This window comes from Neocloeon triangulifer, unplaced genomic scaffold (assembly GCF_031216515.1).
Source record: "Neocloeon triangulifer isolate White Clay Creek 2 clone unplaced genomic scaffold, ASM3121651v1 ptg000005l, whole genome shotgun sequence".
NCBI lineage: Eukaryota > Metazoa > Arthropoda > Insecta > Ephemeroptera > Baetidae > Neocloeon > Neocloeon triangulifer.
The window spans coordinates 565273-575258 of NW_026775548.1; positions in this window are offsets into that span (position 1 = coordinate 565273).

The following is a 9986-nucleotide window of genomic DNA, read 5'->3' on the forward strand; positions in this document are numbered from 1 at the left end:
TCAAATTTTCGGACGAAAGTTTTCGGACAAATTCCAGAAAATACTTTCGGACACAATTATTTCGGACACGTTAAGGCCCCTCGTTAGAACGTTTTAGCCCCATACGCTCTTATTTCAAAACGTAGTTTATTATCTCAATATATAGAAAGCAAATGTTGCAGTGCAACATTCAGCACACGCAAAAGCTAAATTTTGATTTTGGAGGAGGTGACATCAAATGTAAAACTGAGGTGCTGCTCGAAAATGCAAGATACGCACATAATTTGATGTCTTCCGCTCGACGGAGGCTGGCCCGGTGATGTGTGATGTGATTGTTCTCATAATTCTGGAAATTAATTAATATGCAGAGAGTATCGCAAAGATCAAAATAGAGCGTATCGTCGACTGCCACTTCCCTTCGAGGAACTAGCGCCAAAGTCAACGCAAACCTCTTGTGTCGCATTATAGGTACGGTAGCACCACTATAATGTATGAATTACTTTTAAATTAATTTTTCTTATATAGCTTTAATACTTCACTAATTTCAAGCGGATATTTTTCGACTTTTATTCATATCAATTCAATGGTCTTAGATTTTCACTGATTTTCAAAATTTAAAATAGCTTTAAATATGTATAAATTTAAATTCATCATTCGCTTCATTAACAAGAAGCACATGAAAATGTATCTCTATTTGATCAAATTAAAAATAACTGTGAATCATACGAAGGCCCCGTATCTTGAAACTTGGAGATATTTTTTTGTCCACTTTTTGATGAGTTGCATGTGATCCTATCACACGTTTGTACCCACTGAATTTTGCTTAAGAGGTGGTGGGGAGGCTGCTGCGCTGATGTGAGGATTGTGGAAATTAATATGGGCAGGAAAGTAAGTTTCAGGTAAACAAAATACACACAGCATGGACTGTCATTCCACTTCGATCGGTCCTCCGTACTCAACACGCGCGCACAAGTCAATCTTTTGCAACTCAGGATTTCCAGGATTTTACTTGGATGGAATAAATTCTTAATCATAAATTACAATTAATAAATTCTGACCTCTCTCCAATGCCAAGGAAAAAAGAATTGGTTTCATTTTTTTTTGACCAGACCAGAACCTCTACTTTGTGCAGTATTAATCAATATTAAATAACGCGCGCAGGTATTCCCTTTCATGCATCACAACTTCCGAGTGTTCGGAAGAAAGAATAATATCAAAACGCCTCTCATTTTCCCGCGAATCATCAGATCAGATTGCAACAACACGTGAACTTTGCCCATCTGCTGGGACTGCCAAAAATAATGAGATTTTCCACACCTGTTGGCTCTCAAGTTTCAATTTATGATTTTCGGTGCAAAAACATTGATTCAGGAGCGACTTTTTAGATTTTACGGGATTGTGCATTACAGTGTACGTAGTTTTCTGGGGCAGGGAAAAATTAAAATGATTAGAACATTTGAAAAATTAAATTTATAATGTACAATACGTGTATGTAATAAATCCGTATGAAAAACAAAATCGATAACACACGGCATTTCAATGGTAATAATAAAAGAACAGCTTTATTGGGAGGTGCAGTTGTGTCGCGCGGGTTGCCTTGCCAACTGTGAAGATGAAACATGTGGCCGAGAGAAGGAGAGAGTTAATCGCAAACAGCGTCGATCTCTACTTTTTCTTCCGCAACAAGCCCGCGAAGCTCTAAAAGCGCTCAATTATTGGTTATTATTTTTAAAATTGAAAATTGGTATTGCACTTGAACACACATTTCAATAAAAAGGCTATAAGGAACGTGCAAAGAGAGGTTAAAATTTGCTCCTATTTAGTAATGAATTGCTTAATCTACCTCAAACTATATTACATGAAAGCAAAAGTTAAAAATAAAATAGGAATTAAAAACTATGGGAAGCTCTCCTCAACTCCATGAAGAAAAATTTTTCAATTCAATGTATCTGAAAGGAGGCTGTGAAAATTGAAAAGCCCAAATCTTGTAATCAGAGACGACGGAGGCCGCAAGTACAGGTTCGGATGTCATGGCTCCAAAAATATATGAGGAAAAAGTAGCAGAAATAACGAAAAACATGCTCAAAAAGCACCATTTCACTCCTTCACTCAACACGCACCTCTAGGTCGCTTCTTGTCTCGCGCAAGGTTCATTGCAGGTAGATTTTAACATTTCTATTATTTATTGCTGTAATTTACTACATAAGTTTTCCATTCAAATTTAAAAACTTGATGATTGATCATATTTCTTGCGTTTGTTTCTTTTTTGTTTATCATTATTGTTTTGCTGTTAAGTTCCAAAATTATAAAGCACGGAAATTGGAAAATGATAAATATTAAATTAAAAAAATTAGAGAAATAAAATACAAGTAAATAGTTTAAAATAATATATAAATTATACATTCATTCGTGTACGTGGTTTAAATACTCATATAGTTAAAATAAATTATCATCAATCTCAGCTTGACATTAATATAATATAAACAAATTGCACACTTTTGAAGATGTTAATTATATCTGGATTGAAAATAATTCCCAATCGTTGTTTGTTTCTAGAACTGAGAAATGTCCACGGCCGGAGCAGAAAATTACATTCTACTTGCAGCGTATTTCGCCCTGCTTTTGTGCATGTTTGTCTGCATTATTTACATCAAAAATTGTTGCTGCTGTTATTTTCCAAGCGATGAGGACGAACATGAGGACAATAATCCCAACGCACCACGTCAAGATGATGTTCGCCTGCAGATCATTGTGAGTTTTACACGCGGACTATATCACATAATTTTTGTTTACTTCTAAATTCAATTCACTGTAGCCTCATTAAATTTTTCAATATTAAATTTTCTTCCTATTTTGCTTATAGAGCAGCGACTGCAAAGAACCCAGAGTGAGTCGTGGAGCAGACCGCATTGGCTTTTTTTAGACGAAAAAACTTTATAACTCAGCAAAATAAAATATGCATTAATTTTGAGAATAAATTATATAAGTCGTTTTGTTTAACTTGACGTTTTTTGCTAAATTTAAATCGGTTTCACAGATCCGGTCGTTGGTTGTTTGTTACGGAAATATAAATAGTTGGACTATAATTGATGAAATTGATGATTAAATAAACTTTAGATTTCTTAATTGTGTTCAAAAAAAAAATAAAAATGTGCATCGTTGTGTTTTCAAAGTTCAGCGAATTATAAAAAGTTGTAAAATTTCACTTGTATGCAATCTCTTAATTGGTGGTTCAAGACGTAAAGGAAGTGAATTTTGTTGCAGCGCAATAAAAATTGATCATCACTGTCACACCAAAAGTTTTATTCCACTTTGCCCTTTCGTTTTACATAAAAATAATTCTGTTAAAATTTTAGTTTTATTTCACATACCGTTCCGCTCTTCAGTACTTTAATGCGGATTGCATAACTTTGTGAAGAAGTTAATCGTTTTTCAATTAATATTGGTAGTTATATTAAATATTAGCACTAAATTGATAGAATTTAATTTTATTACCGAGAATATAGAGCTTTTAGTACGACGTAAATGTGTCTATAATTGTAACCAGATCGTAAAAACTTAAGCGCCAAAAATTTGTTTGAAAAAAGGTCAATACTTTGACGTTTTTGTATCGGTTTTTGAACTACAAAATTTTGTATTGCATAATTATACATTGAGTAATAATCACAATGAAGCAAGATAAGGTTGGAAATCGCTGAACTTTTGTTATAATTAGGTTAGATTTCCTGCATTCACACGACATTGTTGAAGCAAAAATTTCTAAAGGTAAAAAAAACCAGCTCAGCACATTGTGGTGCGCTTTAGTGCAGGAATATTTAGAATATTAATTATTTATAAAATAAATGTGGCAACGAGGCCACCTTCTCCACAAATTCACTGAAAAAAGTTATTGGTTTATTTATTTATTTATTTTTTTTTTTTTGTAATTTAACAAAATGCGAAGCTTTTGATTGGTGGTTGTGGGAAGCGCAAATCTAACAATCAGACGGTGAAAATGATTGTAAGATTTGCCTGTGCATTCCACTCGACGGAGGCTGTCACTGTCCGTATGGAGCGGGAAAAGATTCTGGGAAATTAATACCAGGAAAGAATCAGATCAAATGCCCAGCGCACAACGCGCGACGATGCCATTTCACATCGAGCAGTCAAAGACTAAACACGCGCGAGCCGCATTTGTGTCGCAACAGGCTTTTCAGGTAGATTTTAACAACTCACTTATTTATTTACGATTCACTGTTTTAGCAGATTTATTGTTTGTAAATTGATTTTTTTTAAACTTTTTTTTTACTTATTGAATATTTGTTTGCTTTGATTGTATTATTACTTTTAATCAAAATATTATACTCTTTTGCTATTCACTTACATTTAAGTTATATTGAAATGTGATACAAAAAAATTTTAAATGTTTTTATTTTTATTTATTTCAAATCACCAAACTTGATTTGTTTTAGAGGATAGAGGTTTTAAATTTTCATTGAGTTTTATAACGTACAATCGCACTTTCTAATCAAAAATTATCACGGCTGATTGGCTGGACATTAAAACTGAACGATTTCTTTTTATTAAACTTGCAAAATAAAAAAATAATTGCAAATCACTTTGTCCACAGAACTGATAAATGATGAACTTGGGAGCAGAGGATTGCTTTCTTCTCGCAGCGTATCTCGCCCTCATTTTTTCCATTTTCATCTGCATTATGTGCATCGAAACGCGTTGCTGCTGCTATTGGCCGAGCGATGACGACGATAGGGAGGATTATTTTCCCAACGCACCACTTCGAGATGATCGCCTGCACACAGCTGTGAGTTTTCTGATAAACTAATTTTCAAAAGAAACACGGCCGATTTGAAAAAAAGAATTCTTTCAATTATTTTCCACAAGTGTTAAAAATTACGATTGAAAATTCAGATATTGATTGCCAACGAGTTTATTTCACCTCTATTTAATTTTTTTATTTAAAATTTTTTTGTTGGGGTTTTTGGCCCAGTGTTATTATTGGTGCAGAAGGAACCACCATTTTTTTTAAAACTTTATTTAAAAAGACATTTCAAATATTTTGTTTCCGCTTTTTTTGCAGAACAGGGACTGTGCAGAACCTAGTCAGGGCCATGTAGCTGTCTGCATTGACTTTGTAGAAACTAATGTATGAAGAAACTCTTTACCTCTTTTTTTTTCATTCCACGGAATGCCATGGAAAAAGAAGAATTGGTTTTTAATTTCAAATGAGGCACAAAATTGTAAAATTTGATCCATATTAAATAAAATATTATTAATATTCAATGGCACGAATTCGCAAATTTCCTTTTCATCACCACGACTCGTGAATTAACAAGATAGTATGGAAGTTCGTCTCTCGTGTTTCACCCCAAGCGACATGTTGAGCGCGGGTTGCCTTGCCAACTGTGGAGCGAACACAAAAGACAGAGAGAATCTCATAAGAGTGGCTTTAATTTTTGTTTCTATTTAAAGCCCAAGCTGTCTGGCCAAAAGAAATTAAGTGGCATTCTATTGTGCGCGATTTCACAGTACTTTGCTTTGTTCAATCACAGTTTAAATTAAAATTCCAAAATTCAAAAGCAGAAAACATTTAACACTGTTTCGTGAAACTATAATCTGGACAATTCGTCGATAAATTAAATCAAGATTACAATATTACCCATATCTGGCTTCCACTTCAATAAGAGAAGGAAGAAAAGGCATCACAGCATACATAATCAAAGAAAAGATACGCGACGATGCAACAGGTGGACCTGAAATGTCGCGCGGGTTGCTTTTGCTGTTTGTCGATTCGTTTTGGTATTTCAATTCAACTCTTCGCGCTGAGTGAACTTCACCCAAATTCCAGTTAAATTTCTTTGCATTCTTGATTAAAAATTAATATAAGCGAAATTTCTTAATTTTTTTCATAACCAAAATGCGTTTCGTGGTATTTTTGATGACATCTGATTTATTACTGACACGATCATTTTTTTAAGGTTTTATCGTCCCCATAACAATATGCACACTCGCGAGACCATAAAAGTTGTCACTTTCATTTTTGAAAACATCAAGTTGTGCCTTGAAAAACCAGCAAATCATAAAATTCAAGACGTCTTCTGCTCGGGCCGTTCACTGTTGCACCCCGGGTGAAAAACAAGTCATTATAATAAGCCCATTTTCTTAAAGATGACAAAAATCAATCCGATCAAATTGTACGTCAAACAGCCCGCAATTATTTCTCAGTTCCGCTTTTAATTATTTGTGCCCGTTTTGAGGTTGGTTTTGGAGGCAGAAAGATGACTTCAAATTCAGATAATTTGAAAAAAAATCACGCGGTGGCCAAACGTTTTCTGCGGCTAGGCTAGGGTATAGGGATGGTCCATATTTGTACTAATAATTTTTTGCCAATATTTGATTCCACCCGCCTTTAAAAAATAAGTATTATATTATATTGCGCCACCGCAGCTCGGTGGTTGCTCATTTTTATTAAAAATTGGTTCTATAAATGCGTCAGAAAGTGAAAGGGGTTCAAATTATCATGCAAGCTGCTTTGAATCGCTGCACATCAAACGTTAAGCGCATTGAAGCGCTGAAAAACAAAATAAAATCGCCGCAACATATGATATTCATTGCAAACTGTATGGTCACGGTCGCATATTACTTGCGCATAAAGCAAAATGCTCTCTATTGAATTTTGCTTAAGTGGCAGTGAAAAGCGCCAGTCTCGTAATCAGGTCGTGTGCTCGGAAATTGTAGAAAATATATAATTAAGCTTGGCGCAGGCTGCAGGTCCAGGCAAAGGAAAAAGAAGCAGAGATGAAATGCACGCATTTGACGCATTGCATCTCATCAAGTTCCATTTCACTCCGAGCAGTCGTCCACTCAACACGCACCTAGGTCAACGCTGGCTCACTTCACTTCTTGCACGGCAAAAGCTACGCTCTTCAGGTAGATTTTAACATTGTTATTTTTTACTGCACTGCATTTTACTTTTTAAAATTGCTCCTACATTCTGAGACAAACTCTGTCCAGCACAGACAGATTCAAATATAATTTATCCTTTGTTGTCTAGTTTTAACGCGGAACGACTTAATTTCCTTGTAGCTGAATTTTTTTACTCAAAATTCATTTCTCCGATTTCCCTTTTCTGCTTGAATTTCATTATGAATTTTTCAGAATTTGAATTAAATTAAACTGACTTATAAGTCTAAGGACTCGCTATCTTGGTAATTCTGGGAAGACAAAAATATGGCCTACAAGATAGGAACACAAATCATTCATCATTCATAGCCCGTTTTGATAGAAAATATTTGAAAAACAAAATAATTTAAAAAAAAAGAATAGTTTAAAGTTTTAAACTTAAAGGGATTTTCATCCCTGGGTTATTATTTTATAAGAAAATGTTCCGTACAAGAGTTGCGCCATATTTCATGTACTTTTGCAGAACCATGAAGAAAACGCGTCAAAGTCAATTAACTTGATACCGTGTACAGAAAATTAAGAATTTTAAATTTCCACACAAAAAAGGTAATCAAATTGAAACCATGGCAGAAAATTATTTTTGTCAGCATCTCATTGCGTGTAATTTACTGGTAAAAAAACTCGTCTTTCATCAAATATGTTCCTAATCAAGACCTATAGTCATAAATTTACACAAAAGGTATAAGAATAATTGCCTTTGGAGAGAATTAGCAACCAGAGCTCTATAGCAATCAACTTGTAATCTTGGGCTCAATTTGAAAGCGAAAGTGTTTGCAAATAAAACATTTCTCGCTGAGCTGGAGTCGTAAAAGGAAAAGAAAACAAATTAATTGGTATAGTTTTAAAGAATGTTAATTTTTGCACTTCATTGGCATTTTTTATTATCACAAGAACAAGTTTCTTGACTTTCTTTTGTCTCAAACATCTCTCGCGCCTCGGATCGTAAATCCACCTCAAGGAAATTACTTTAGTTACTAATTAAAATTGCACCCACTTTCAAAGCATTTCCTTGGCTTTAATTTCCAATGAAAGAACTTAATCTTTGATTGTTTGTCCACTTTTTTAATAATTGCTTTCTATATAAAATAAAAATTGAAAGCACGCAATTTGGTATGGTTAAAATAAATTTTATTAACTTATTAGTTTAAAAATATATAATATGTACACAAAAAAAATGTATTTAAATCACTTGAAATTAAACAATTTTCACCGATATAAAAGGGATTTTCAATTATCATTCAAAATTCAAATTTTTTTACCATTTACTCATTATTCTATACTTCAACAGCTCGATCTGGACATAAAAAATTTACCAAGCTGTAGTGCAATTTATTATTGTTTAGTGTTATTAATTTAAATATATTGTAAATAATTACAAATCATACTGCTTTGTTCGTAGAACTGAAAAATGCCCGTGGACAGAGAGGACGAATTTCTCATCTCAGCCTACATTTGCCTAATATTGTGCATTATTTTCTGCAACTTTTGCACCAAAACGTGTTGCTGCTGCTATTTTCCAGGTGACGAAGACAGCGACGAGAATTATCCCTACACACCACGTGAACCGGGTGCAGATCTTTGCCTGCCGATAATTGTGAGTTGATTTTCAACAACAAGCACTGATATTTCATCAATTCAATAATTCAAATCAGATCACTTGTAAAAATCAATGTTGATTGATTTCTCCTTCAAAATTGTTTTTTTTTTCAACAAACTCTGATTTTGATTTATTTGAATTTAATTTTGACTTCGTTACTACTATTTTTAAATAATTTTGTTTCAATTATTTTGCTTGCAGAGCAGGGAACGTGCAGAACGTAGTCAGAACCACGGAGAAGTCCGCATTAGCATTGATGAATAAACAAGCTCTATGGAAAAAGATAAAATAAATGTGATTTTGGTGTAAATTTAAAAAAAAAAACAATATTTCCGATTCAGTTTAATTATGTTGTTTTGTTCGAACTGACAATTTGAGAAATCTTAATCAATTTATTTGTGAATTCCATTTTCCTTTTCTCTTTCTTTTAAGCTCTAAATCATAAAAAATTTCCTTATATGCACTTTTTTATATTGAATGTTAATATGATTTTTGACGAGCAAGAATTGAAGTTTGGTTAAAAATAAGGGAAGTAAAAAATTACTTTCATATTATGTAATACTTTTTGTTGTCCCATAATTCACGTAAAACCCAATATCATGTTGGCATAGAGCATTGGAAAGTTAATAAAAATTCGTCATATATGTCTGGTTAAACCACTAGTTTTATTAAAATCATCCTCAAATTTGTAATTGTAAAAGAGTCTAGAGGTATTGAAAACTTTGATATTTAATCTTGGGAAAAAATGATAATTATTTTACTTATAATATAAAGTCTTAGTTTTTTTTTAAACAAATAAGAAAATTGCCTTTTTTTGTCCCTGCTCATTATTACACCAAAATTTATTCTTAAAGATTATTGGCGAATGGTGATAGATAAATTTGCTATATTCCAGCATGATGCATGCAGAAAACAATGCTCAGTTTCGTTTCGTCTTCCAACAAGAAAAGAAGACACATTTCACAATTAGTTTCCAGTTTTTTTAGAATTTTCGTAAACAAATAATAGATTTTAGAATTCAGCATTTTTCTGCATTATAAAAATGAGAATAGGAATATTGCGTTCCAAATTGCAGCGGATGGGGTCTTTTCCATCATTTTGATCCTGGGAAGTTTTAGCAAAATTTTTGCTAATGGTGGTGCCGTTTTGTAAGCACAGCTCATGAATTCAGGGATTTTCTTTTGTACGCAGAAAGTAATAAATTTCCTTATCTTCATAAAAGGCTGAAAGAGCTGGATTTGATTTCATAAAAAATTGATTAAATCAATTGCCAAAAACTGCAGGAAGCTCTATTGAAACTTCAAATAAATATCGATTTGTTTAATTTATATTTGAATTCTCCCTGCATAAAAATTGGCCCTTGAATTAATTATTGCGCAAGTTGAATAAAAAAATTAATAAACAGTGATTATAAAAGCGGCCGCCAATAATCCCTAATTTGAAAAATGTT